The sequence below is a fragment of the Colobus angolensis genome, unplaced genomic scaffold (assembly GCF_000951035.1).
Source record: "Colobus angolensis palliatus isolate OR3802 unplaced genomic scaffold, Cang.pa_1.0 Scaffold211, whole genome shotgun sequence".
NCBI classification, from domain to species: Eukaryota; Metazoa; Chordata; class Mammalia; order Primates; family Cercopithecidae; genus Colobus; species Colobus angolensis.
Genome location: NW_012115278.1, coordinates 627,114 through 640,522, shown reverse-complemented (window position 1 = coordinate 640,522; position 13,409 = coordinate 627,114). Strand labels below are relative to the sequence as shown.

The window sequence follows — 13,409 nt, the reverse complement described above, 5'->3', positions numbered from 1 at the left end:
TTTTTAGTAGAGAGGAGGTCTCATTATGCTGCCCAGGCTGGTCTCGAACTCCTGGCCTCAAGCGATCCATCCATGTCAGCCTCCCACAGTGCTGGGATTATACCTGTGAGCCAGCATACCTGGCTACTAATATTCTTTTAACTTCTGTAAGTTTAAGGTTGTTTCAAAGTAAAAATTTAAATTAAAACAGCATGGATACATCCATTTGTTTAAAAGTGCAAAAAACCAGAATTCATGTATGTACTTACAAATTACAAATAAAATTCCTCTGGAAGAGACACAGGCAGTGATACCACATTTGCCTCTGAATTGGAGGGAATGTAACAGCGCGGTGAAGAAGCAAGGATATAAGCAGAATGTCTGTATAATTTATCATCCAAACTAGCACACTTCTGACAGAAAGGACGATTATTCATAATCATGTCAGGACAATAATTTATGTGTGCATCTACGCCAGGCAAAAGGGGATATATTGCCATTACGGGTGGAAAGATGACTTCTCACTGTATGCCTTTTGCATATTTTGATTTTTTTAACTATGTAAACAAATTATCCAAATATATAAAAATTTACATATATAATTTAAAAAGGAATCACCTAACTACTCATTAGTATAATAAAAGTTGGAAAATGGGAAAATTATTAAAATATCATCACAATAGAATCTAAAGTAGCTATTTAAAGAATGAGGGGCCTGGCACAGCGGCTTACGCCTGCAATCTCAGCACTTTGGACAGAAGGATTGCTTGATGCCAGGAGTTTGGAACTCGATTGGTTAACATAGTGAGACCCCATCTCATTTTTAAAAGATTAAAAAATTAGTGGGCCGGGTGCTATGGCTCATGCCTGTAATACCAGCAGTTTGGGAGGCCGAGACGGGCGGAACATGAGGTCAGGAGACCGAGACCATCCTGGCTAACATGGTGAAACCCTGTCTCTACTAAAAATTCAAAAAATTAACTGGGCAAGGTGGCAGGCGCTACCCCTACTCAGGAGGCTGAGGCAGGAGAATGGCATGAACCCGGGAGGCAGAGCTTGCAGTGAGCCGAGACTGCACCACTGCACTCCAGCCTGGGCAATAGAGCAAGACTCCATCTCAAAAAAAAAATTAGCTGGGCATGGTGGTATGCACCTATGGTCCCAGCCACTGGGGAGGCTGAGATGGGAGGATCGCTTGGAGACTGAGGCTGTAGTGATTGCACAACTGCACCCCAGCCTGGGCAACAGAGTGTGACCCTGTCTTTTAAATAAACAGTAATAAATTCATAAAAAGGAAAAGGACTCTTAGAAAGGCAGTTTTTGAAAGCTTCATAGAGTAAGACACAGCAGAAATGAGAGCAGAGGAATTGGGGTTTGCAGCCAGGGAAGTGTTGGGGAGTGGTGGGCGGAAGCAATCATACATTTTTATGTAGAGATGGGGTCTTGCTATGTTACCCAGGCTTGTCTTGAACTCCTGGTCTTGAGCAATCTTCCCATCTCAGCCTCCCAAAGTGCTGTACAAGTGTGAGCTACCATGCTGGCCACAATCCTACTTTTAATAACCAAAGAATTACAGCTTATTTTCCTATCACTGACATAAAACACTGGAAATGTCCTTTCTTCCAGTGGCCCTTTATAAACTAGTAAGCAACATATATACTATGGATTTGGAGGCATCAGTATTTTTCTTTTTTTTTTTTTTTTTTTTTTGGCATCAGTATTTTTCTTAAAAGAGGTTGAAATTTAGCTTTTCCTGACTCAACCCTGAATAACTTCAGTACAGCCTTCATACACAATTCTATTTAAGTCAACAGATAAAATCATATGATTGTGTACTTACAGTGTTCATAGTCCAATAAAGACTTTAAACTAGCTAATAGAATTTGGAGTTAAGCAGATGGAAAAATCACCACAGCTGAATCAGAAGCCAAACCTTCTGTCAGACATGCAGACATTTATCATCCCAGTTTTCACGTGGTTGGCTGTAAGGTTCTATTCTGCCAAGCATAAGTTCAACAAGACTTGGCTGTGGACAGGGGTATTCTTTTTATTCTTCCTGCCTGCACATTTCCCAAGAGGGCTGAAGGAGTTCAGGAAATGCCACCCCTAGCCTGGGCATGGTGACTCATGCCTGTAATCCCAGCTGTTTGGGAGACAGAGGTAGGAGGATCACTTGAGGCCAGGAATTGGAGACCAGCCTGGCCAACATGGTGAGACTCTGTCTCTGGAAAAAAAATTTTTTAAATTTAGCCGGGCATGATGGTGCATGCCTGTGGTCCTAGCTACTCAAGAGACTGAGGTGGGAGGATCTCCACCCCAAAATATGATGCTTTGGTATGCTGATTACTTTGAACTGAGGGTATGTGGGGAGCAGCTCATACAGGCAGAGGTTTTTTCTGAGCTTCCTTATCTAAAGAGATTATTCAAAAGGAACTTAATTGTCATGAATCCCCTCCCCAGGAAGCTCACCAACCAGGGAAGACTGGCTCCTATCACAGGAGAGGAGCGTAGACCTTGACAACACACGCAGACTTTGTCACCGGCTGTTACCTGTTCTTCTGACAGTCCGTTTATCTTTCCCCCAAACTGTTTACTCTCCCCTAAGTTACCTAATCATCTATACCCTCTGTCCTAAGAAGAGGGTACATAAGCTTCTGGATCTCACTGGGTTCTGGGACATTTGCTTTTCTTTCATGTGATGTCCCTGTGTCCATATCTAATTTGTGTACCTTTTCTCCTGTTTATCTGACTACTGTCAATTTCTTTCATGGACTCAATTATTGAATTCTCAGAAAGTAGAAGAAAGGTCTTCCCTCCTGTACAGAAGGAAAGACTCCTGAGCTCAGGAGTTTGAGATCAGCCAGGGCTACATGCTGAAACCCCGTTTCTACTAAAATATAAAAAGCCAGGCATCCAGCCTGGGGGACAGAGCAATACTCTGTCTCAAAAAAAAAAGCAACAAACCCTAAATTTATCACAGTGAACTCCAGCAACTGAGAAGACCCAAGTGAGCCCTTCCCAAAACAGCCTCTCTCCTGTTCACAGGTAACCACCATCCTGACTTTTCACACTGACTTCTGAATGTTATAGAGATGAATTCAGACAGGTATGTTTTTGCCTAGATTATTTTGCTCAACTTTGTGTTTATAAAATTCATCAAGGTTTTTACATATAGATACAGGTCATTATTTTTTATTATTTATAGTTGAATTCCATTGAATTTATATACCACCATTTACTTACCCACTTTGCCTTATTTCCAGTTTTTGGCTATTACAAATAATGCTGCTATCAACATTTAAATACTTGTCTTTTCATCAACTGTGCATGTATTTTTCCATGGCCTACGCCACACAGTAGAATGGCTGCTGCATGTGTAAGGTACACATGGTTTTCTAGGTAATAGCAGATAGTTTACCAAAGTGCTTGTTATAATTAACCCTGCCATGAGCAACATTTGAATTGAAGATCCATCAATTCCACTTCCAGTAACAGATCCCTGAGAGATGTGTACCTATGTAAATCAGGATACACATACTTCAGTGATTACGACTGCAGTGTTGGTGATAACTGCAGACTAGACACAACCCAAACAATCATCAGGTATAGAAGGCATCTGCAGTCGAGCACGGTGGCTCACGCCTGTAATCCCAGCATTTTGGGAGGCTGAGGCGGGCAGATCACCTGAGGTCAGGAGTTAGAGACCAGCCGGGACAACATGGTAAAAGCCTGTCTCTGCTAAAAATACAAAAATTAGCTGGGTGTGGTGACGGGTGCCTGCAGTCCCAGTTACATGGGAGGCTAATGCAGAAGAATCACTTCAACCTGAAAGACAGAGGCCGAAGTGAGCCGAGACTGTACCACTGCACTCCATCCAGCTTGAGCGATAGAACAAGACTCCATCTCACCGGGTGGGGGTGGGGGGAAGGGATCTGCTTACTGTGGCATACATATGGAAATACTAAGATAATGATACGTCTATATAGTGATACCCATACACTCTGTATACATACATAGTGAGAAAGATACATACTACATGCTGTATATATTATATATAATAAGATAACACTATCAATAAAAATTAAGAAGTTGGAATTACACACAACATGGATAAATATAGAAAATGAAATATCAAATGGAGGCCGGGCGCGGTGGCTCAAGCCTGTAATCCCAGCACTTTGGGAGGCTGAGACGGGTGGATCACGAGGTCAGGAGATCGAGACCATCCTGGCTAACACAGTGAAACCCTGTCTCTACTAAAAAATACAAAGAAACTAGCCGGGCGAGATGGCGGGCGCCTATAGTCCCAGCTACTCGGGAGGCTGAGGCAGGAGAATGGCGTAAAACCCGGGAGGCGGAGCTTGCAGTGAGCCGAGATCGCGCCACTGCACTCCAGCCTGGGCGACAGAGCGAGACTCCGTCTCAAAAAAAAAAAGAAAGAAAGAAAGAAATATCAAATGGGAAAGACAAAAAAAAAATACATACAGGTAAGCATAAGCAAAACCATATAAGATGTATGCCTGTAGCTTAAATATGTAATCACGAGGAATAAAATTACAAACAGCAGCATGGAGGACTCATCTCAAAAGAAAAAGTCAAGATGGGGAAGGGATACCCACAAGTTTTGAGGAGTTCAGGATCATTTCTTTCTCGACTTGGGTATTAGATTACATATTTGTAAAGCAGTACTGTATTGTATGCAATTTTTTTCCTATATATACCTCACAAGAAAACAAGTTTGAGAAAAAAATAGTTCTGGGTTCAAGGTAACAGACCTGAAATTTCTGGGTTTCATGTCAGTGAAATGTGTAGAGGATCTGGACTATGAATGCCTGAATTAATAGCTCTGCCACTTTCCTGTGTGAGGCTGAACAAGGCTCTTAGCCTTTTAGTATGGCTTTTTCTCTTTATTGAGATGGAGTTTCGCTTTTGTCGCCCGTGCTAGAGTGCAATGGCGCAATCTCGGCTCACTGCAACCTCCGCCTCCCAGGTTCAAGCAATTCTGCTGCCTCAGCCTCCCGAGTAGCTGGGATTACAGGAGCCCGCCACCATGCCGGGCTAATTTTTGTTTAGGTTTTTTTTTGTTTTTTGTTTTTTTTTTTAGTCGAGACGGAGGGGTTTCACCATGTTGGCCAGGCTGGTCTCAAACTCCTGACCTCAGGTGGTCCACCTGCTTTGGCCTCCCAAAGTGCTGGGATTGCAGGCATGAGCCACCGCACCCAGCCTGCATGGCATTTTTATCGTCACTAATATATAATAGGTGGAAATGGAAAGCAAGAGGAACAGTGACTGATACAGAATAAGTACTCAATTGATGGTGACTAATACTGGTAACTTACATCCTCTGCTGAATTTAATCCGCAACAATACTAGGCTCTGCTCAGAAGAGCAAATGTTTCAATAGGCCAAGTGAGTGAGTTGGCCTGAAGGACTGTGCTCTCTCCCTTTCTGCACTGGCCATTTGACTGGCAAATTCAAACCAAGAACCCGGTCCCATGCCTCGGTTACAACATGTTCACAGGCCAAGGGCTGATAATAAGGTCATTTACCAAGTCCTGGGTGGCTCCCTTTCCTAGGGTGGAGCCCTTTAACCACAGGATGACTTGGAGAACCTGACCCTACATGTTGCCTGGATGACAATTAGCCCCCATGCCTCAGGATTCTGTATCACAGTTGCTTCCACTCCCTTACCTGGGAAATAAGTTGGGCTTCCTTTATATGAACAAAAGGAAGATCTTTCTTGAATGCAGACAAACACGTTTCCAGGACTACTCTGCAGGAACAGTTTCTGAGAAGGACTACAGCTCCTCAAAAACTGTGCTTTTCAGGCCATGAAGGAATGCACCTGCAGCCTCATGAATTCCCTGGGTGAACCTCAAGCAAACTCTGCTCACCTGCTTAAAGTCAATCTTCTTTAACCGTGGCTACATCTGAAGCCTTCACAAAGCTGAATTTGCAGCCTCAGTTCTGTTGATTCTGGGTCAGATCTGATCCTGAATGAACATGAGCCTGTCAGAAGAGCCTTGGCCAAGTGGAATATTATGGCTGTCCTTGAATATATGCCACTTCCAGAATTTTTGAGTATTATACCAGACAATTCATGGACTGTCATTGACCCATCAGAAAAACGTGAAGTGGATGGACAATATCATACACCTGCAGGACATACTCTTTCAATCATTATCTACTTGGAAGGGTACTACACCTGGGTAACTCTCTGAAACAAACCTTTAACAGCTGACTTAAAACACAGACAGAAAGCAATAGCCATCCAAATGCTATCTGAGCTTCGCTTTGCTGCTGGGACTTAAGAATTTGGAGGCAATTTGGTCCAGTCATTCTCAAACTGTAATAAACACACAAAACACTGGAAGTATTATTAACACGTGATTCTCAATCCATAGGTCTGGGATTGAGTGTATGCCTCTGTGCACGCCCCCTGCCCTCCCGCTCACGTTCTCCCTTACTCCCCAGCCCTTGAAGGGGTTTGAGTGTATAAAGCACTCATTCACATATTGAAACTGGGCTTCAACTCTGCTCCCTCCTCAGATTTGGCACACTACTGTAATTTTCTCTAACCCAGGTTAGTGAACCCGAATCCCGCTTCTCGCAACGTGCATTCCTCAGACCAATCCTGGCACTTGTTAGAAATGCAAATTCTTATGCCGCAAAGCAAACCCTGACAATCAGAAACCCCGGGATGGAGCTTGCACAGTTTAACAAGCCCCCAGGTAATACTAACTCACACTCAAGTGGGGAAACACCTGCCCTTGCCAGAGGGACACACTAGAACAAAGTAGAACAACCACTGGAGAAAAGCAAACACTACATTCAAAAAATGGGGAAATTAAATTATGCAGTTACATTGTAATTAAAGTGAACATGGCTTGAGCAATACAACACATTTCTGATTCAGAAAAAAAGTTTTATAAGCATTTATAACAGAGGTCATGGACTAGACAGGGTGTGCATGTAAGTGGCAAGTAAGGAGGAAGAGGCTGGAGATATGTAACATTTCTACTTACATAAGAGAAGGTAGCTTCAGCCACTGGTAAAACGGGCAGTAAAAAATCTGTAGAGGAGATTCTGGTGGAAGAGTATGTTCAGGGAATGTTGCCTTCTAAGTTCCACTTACATATACTGAGGCTGAGAATTATAAAGAGAAGATACATCAGGTCATTCAAAATACATGTATCCAGAAGTTATGCAAAATGTGCTTTGTGTTCCATGAAAAGGGGAGATACACATGCGCCAGAGGAATACTTCATAAAAACGTAGTTTTCTGTACACTGACAAAGATTCTTTGCTTGATCAAAGTTTAGTCAGGCAACTGAACCTTCTGTGGTCTGTGCACTTCCCTTGTGAAATCCAGCTTTAGCAAGAACCTCCTTACCTTTGATATCTTACCAGGTTCAGGGGCCCGGCGCGGTGGCTCACGCCTGTAATCCCAGCACTTTGGGAGGCCGAGGCGGGTGGATCATGAGGTTAGGAGATCGAGACCATCCTGGTTAACACGGTGAAACCACTTCTCTACTGAAAATACAAAAAATTAGCTGGGCGTGGTGGCGGGCGCCTGTAGTCCCAGCCACTCCGGAGGCTGAGGCAGGAGAATGGCGTGAACCCGGGAGGCGGAGCTTGCAGTGAGCTGAGACGATACCACCGCACTCCAGCCTGGGGGACAGAGCGAGACTCCATCTCAAAAAAACAAAAACAAAAACAAACAAACAAAAATCTTACCAGGTTCATCATCCTGCACCATTCCCCCAAGTGATGTCTGATCACCCTGGCCTTTCTTCAGCAAAAATCCTTTTAGGCTGGTTTCGCCATAATCCCCCTAACCTTTGAGGTTTCTCCTTGGTAAGTTTCCATTCACAGACCTCCCAGGCTGCTCTTTGGTTATAAACTCCCACGTGCCCAGGCTATATTTAGAGTTAGCCCAATCTCTTATCTGCAGAGGTCCCTGTATCTATCACCATGGTGACCTTTACCTTGCTTTAACAAGCATAATTGAATAATTTATTTTTTTTTTTGAGACGGAGTCTCACTCTGTCACCCAGGCCGGAGTGCAGTGGTGCAATCTCGGCTCACTGCAAGCTCCGCCTCCTGGGTTCACGCCATTCTCCTGCCTCAGCCTCCTAAGTAGCTGGGCCTACAGGCGCCCGCCACCACGCCCAGCTAATTTTTTGTATTTTTAGTAGAGACGGGTTTCACCATGTTAGCCAGGATGGTCTCAATCTCCTGACCTCGTGATCCACCTGCCTCGGCCTCCCAAAGTGCTGGGATTACAGGCATGAGCCACCGCACTCGGCAATTGAATAATTTTTTAATGCACACACACAAAATAAACCAAACAGCTATGTTTTATTTATATATATATATGTTTTTTATGTTATATGTTATATATATATATGTTTGCACATATATGTTATGCAAAATCCATACCATCTTTTAAGATAAAATGTGTGGTACTCTGGCAAATTTGCTGTGCTTCTCTGGCCTCTGTCCATTAGAGATATTTTGGTAGAAAAGTGACAGAATAGAATCAAAAGCAAATTCAATATACACATATGCACACACAGATACGTACTTTATAAGAGGAGTCTCATTAAAATAAATTCTACCCTCAAACTTACTGAAAAATATGTATTTTGAAAATCTATTAAAGACAACACAATATTTTAAAAGTAAGGCACGTGAACAAATTTGCCCATAAATGATTTTTGTAACCATAAAATTCATGTAAAACGATGTCTGTATTGTTCTACATAAAACCAAGTGCTCTCTTCAGGTCACATTTGTAAAGCCAGAACTAAAAGAAAAAAGTCTAAAATTAAGAGGAAAAGTAGAATCCTTTAAAATCTTATTTTATAAGGTACATTGTTAAGACTGTAGAGAACATTTATGTTTTTTAAAAAACTAAATCCACAACATAAAAACAAGAGAACATAAAAAACAAATACGAAACACGGGCTTCCCGCGGCTGTGGAACGAAAACCCTGCGGAGCAGCACCAACATCCTCACCGCACACTGCGGCCCAGACCAGGGCGGGTTTGGCCCCTGGGAGCTGCCACTGCGCCCCGACACGTCACCTTCCCAGAATACCCAGGGGCGAGCCGGCCGCGCTGAAATGATGGCATGTTCCCTGCAGGCTGCTACAATAGTAGCGGGTAGGAGGAAAGCTCCCTCATGTTCCCCTGGTGGCAGGCATGGAACATCCCCTGAAACCTTATGCAGTCATCTTGGTTTTTCTTCCCTAGCCTCAAAAAATACTTCAAAACTACTAAATTCTCTCCTTCAGGAGAGTCTAGGAACAGGAGTTTTAAAATAATTAAGACAACATAACATCTACTATAAAACATACATCCATTTAAAAAGTATTTGATCCAGAAGGAACTAAATCATTGATGGAGGAAAAAAATGACATCATACATCTCAAAGGAAATGTTCTTCTATTACTACTTACCTGGAAATTTATGGCCTTTAAAAGCTGATTCTGAGAGGTGAAGCCAGCTGGACTTCCTGGGTCGGGTGGGGACTTGGAGAACTTTTCTGTCTTACAAGAGGTTTGTAAAATGCACCAATCAGTGCTGTGTAAAAACGCACCAACTGATGCTCTGTAGCTAGCTAGAGGTTTGTAAAATGAACCAATCAGCACTCTGTATAATGGACCAATCAGCACTCTGTAAAATGGACCAATCAGCAGGATATGGGCGGGGACAAATAAGGGAATAAAAGCTGGCCACTCCACCCCAACCACCAGGGGCAACATGCTGTGGTTCCCTTTGATGCTGTGGAAGTTTTGTTCTTTCCATCTTCACAATAAATCTTCTTGCTCACTCTTCAGGTCTGTGCCACCTTTAAGAGTTGTAACACTCACTGCGAAGGTTCTCAGCTTCATTCCTGAAGTTAGCGAGACCACAAACGCACCCAGACACAATTCTCAATTAAAATTTCAAACGTGGTGCATACTACTTCCTGAACAAATGCTGCCACCTAATTTAATACTGTTACCATTATATGATCTACCTATAATCCATGTACACATATACTATGAAGCATATGTAGAAACAAACACCAATGTATGTATGTATATATATATTTTTCTTTTTTTCTAGAGACGAGGTCTGGTTCTATCGCATGGCCTGGAGTGCAGTGTTACAATCACTGCTCACTGAAAACTTGAGTTTCTGGGCTCGAGTGATCCTCCGGCCTTAGCCTCCTCAGTAACTGGGAGTACAGGCTGAGTCACTAAGCTTATGTACCTATCTGATCTCTCTCAATATCTCTCTCTCTCTGTCCCTTCCTCCCACTTTCCCCCAAGTTTTTAAAAAGTTTTTCACCTTGAAACATTAACCCACATTGCTCCTTAAAAGAATAAGTCACCCAAGGCCGGACGCGGTGGCTCATGCCTGTAATCCCAGCACTTTGGGAGGCCAAGGTGGGTGGATCACAAGGTCAGGAGTTTGAGACCAGCCTGGCCAACGTAGTGAAACCCCATCTCTACTAAAAATACAAAAATTGGCTGGACGTGGTGGCGAGTGCCTGTAATCCTAGGTACTCGAGAGGCTGAGGCAGGAGAATCACTTGAATCCGGGAGGCAGAGGTTGCAGTGAGCCGAGATTGCGCCATTGCACTCTAGCCTGGGCAGCAGAGTGAGACTGCATCTCAAAAAAAAAAAAAAAAAAGTCAACCTGGCCAAAAAAACCCACAATGTGTATTTATAATCAGATGTATATCTCTGATTATTCAAGGAATAAAAAACTATAGAACTAGCTGAATATCATTCCTAAATTTGTCACAAGTTTTATAATTTTGGAATTATTCCCTGCCACCCCTTAAAATTTTTATAATAGCAACATTCTTCTATAATTACATAGATTTTTAAAAAGTCAAATTACAAATAAAAAGGCGAGGAATTTATAGTTTTGGGAACAATTTGTTATATTGTCAGGCTTATGTTGTATAATGAAACAAATAAAAAGTTTATGCTATATTTTTGTAAGATGAAATCAGAACATCAACACTAGGAAAACTGATTGATTGGAAAATAACGTCAAGTTGGAAGAGAGCTCCATTGGAGAAAAGGGAGCATAATGCATACAGGAGGGATGACAAAGTTTCTCTGCTTAACCAAAATTTACTCAGGCTTCTCCTCCACCCATCTGTGGACCTCATTATAAAATCTAGTTTTAACATGGAAGCCTGTTTATCAAGAACTCTCTTCTCCACCATGCAAGGTGGCTCACCCCTGTAATCCCCGCACCCTGGGAGGCCGAGGAGGGCAGATCATGAGGTCCATGGCAAAAACAAAAGGTTGGTGGAGGAAATAGGCAAGAAGATAGGGGTAACATGTCCCACGTAACTTCAAACCCAACAAGGCCAACAAAATTTAATCTTGAGGTGTGAGAATCAGCTTTTTTGATTCTACCTCTCACCTTACAGAGACACTGGGGTAGGGCTTAGGTTCCCAAGCCTCCAGGGGACTCTGCTGCCATGACTGCGGGAGTCAGCCCACGCTACAGTTCTGCAGGTTGTAGTCAGGTATCTATGTCTATCACAGGTTGGAATTACGCACTAGTGAATCTACAGGTCTGGGTCTGGGAACTCAGGGGTGGCCCTGCCCACATGGCTCCACTGAGTATCGCCCTAGTGAGAGCACTCTGTGGTGGCCCCAACCCAACAGTTCTGCTGGACATTGCCCTGGTGGGAACGTTCTATGGCAGCTCTGCCCCTACAGCAGTTCTCTGATTGAGCCCTGAGGCATTCTTCAAGGCTTCCTCGGAAATGAGGTGGAGAAAGCCATGCCTTCACAGCTGTCAATTTAGCATGCCGGCAGTTAGCACCGCATGGGAGCTGCCCCATGTTTTGCTCCTTGTGTTTTCTGGAGGAGTGAGCTGAGCTGTACCTGGGCCCACTTGAACCACAGATGGGGAAGCTGGGGAATGCTTTGCTTGACTTCAGGGAGCAGATACATGAGGCAGCACAGTCACTAAGCCCCAAGTTCCCACAGGCATCCTGGGTTTCACTGGGACCCTGGGCTCCTTCCTTAAAATTGTTATTCCCTCAAGGACCTGGCACTTGAGTCTGTGATGGTTGTGGCATCCTCAGTGTTCTCTGAAATGTCTTCAGGGTCACCCTCCCATTGTGTTCATGAATAGTAGCTGGTGTCCTAGTCATACTAACCTCCTTATCAAACGGTCAGTTGGCCACACAGTTGGTTTTCTCTCCTGAACACATTTTAAAAATTCTTCACAAGGACAGGCTGTTAATTTTCCAAATCTTTATGTTGAACTTCCCTTTAAAAATAATTTTCTTTGGCCCTTTCCGGCAGTGACGACCTACCCACCAGAACATGTCTCTTGCAAAGGATCTCCTTCATCCCTCTCCAGATGAGGAGAAGAGGAAACACAACAAGAAACGCCTGGTGCAGAGCCCCAATTCCTTTTTTTTTTTTTTTTTTTTTGAGGTGGAGTCTCGCTCTGTCGCCCGGGCTGGAGTACTGGAGATCTCAGCTCACTGCAAGCTCCGCCTCCTGGGTTCACGGCTTTCTCCTGCCTCAGCCTCCCGAGTAGCTGGGACTACAGGCGCCTGCCACCTCGCCCGGCTAGTTTTTTTTTTTTTTTTGTATTTTTTAGTAGAGACAGGGTTTCACTGTGTTAGCCAGGATGGTCTCGATCTCCTGACCTCGTGATCCGCCCGTCTCGGCCTCCCAAAGTGCTGGGATTACAGGCTTGAGCCACCGCGCCCGGCCAGAGCCCCAATTCCTACTTCACGGATGTGAAATCCCCAGGATGCTATAAAATCACCATAGTCTTTAGCCATGCACAAACGGTAGTTTTGTGTGTTGGCTGCTGCACTGTCCTCTGCCAGCCTACAGGAGGAAAAGCAAGGCTTACAGAAGGATGTTCCTTTAGGAGGAAGCAGCACTAAAAGCACTCTGAATCAAGATTAGTGGGAAACCATCTCAACAAACACATTTTGGATAAAATAATAATAATCATCATCATCATCTTTGGCCAGGTGAGGTGACTCACACCTGTAGTCCCAGCACTTTGGGAGGCCGAGTTTGGTGAGTCACGAGGTCAGGAGTTCGAGACCAGCATGGCCAATATGATGAAACCCCATCTCTACTAAAAATACAAAAATTAGCCAGGCATGGTGGCAGGCACCTGTGATCTCAGCTGCTTGGGAGGCTGAATCAGGAGAATCACTTGAGCCCAGGAGGCAGAGGTTGCAGTGAGCCAAGATCGCGCCATCACACTCCTGCCTGGGCGACAGAGGAAGACTCCATCTCAATAATAATAATAATTATTATTATCTTTTTTTTAAGATGGGGTCTCACTCTGTTGCCCAGACTGTAGTGTGATCATAGGTCACTGTGGCCTTGACCTCCTGTGCTCAACCAACCCATCCTGGCTAATCTGCTTCC

General features: G+C 43.9%; 1 protein-coding gene across 3 annotated transcripts in view; it reads right to left on the bottom strand.

The window, feature by feature from the left end:
• Positions 1–13,409, bottom strand: part of SNRPN (small nuclear ribonucleoprotein polypeptide N) — a 180,843-nt gene that overhangs the window by 55,566 nt on the left and 111,868 nt on the right. For all 3 annotated transcript variants that reach the window (XM_011942860.1, XM_011942858.1, XM_011942856.1), the window contains exon 3: positions 7,005–7,119. The gene's annotated coding sequence lies outside the window, so the exon portion shown is untranslated. The remainder of the gene's footprint in view (positions 1–7,004; positions 7,120–13,409) is intronic.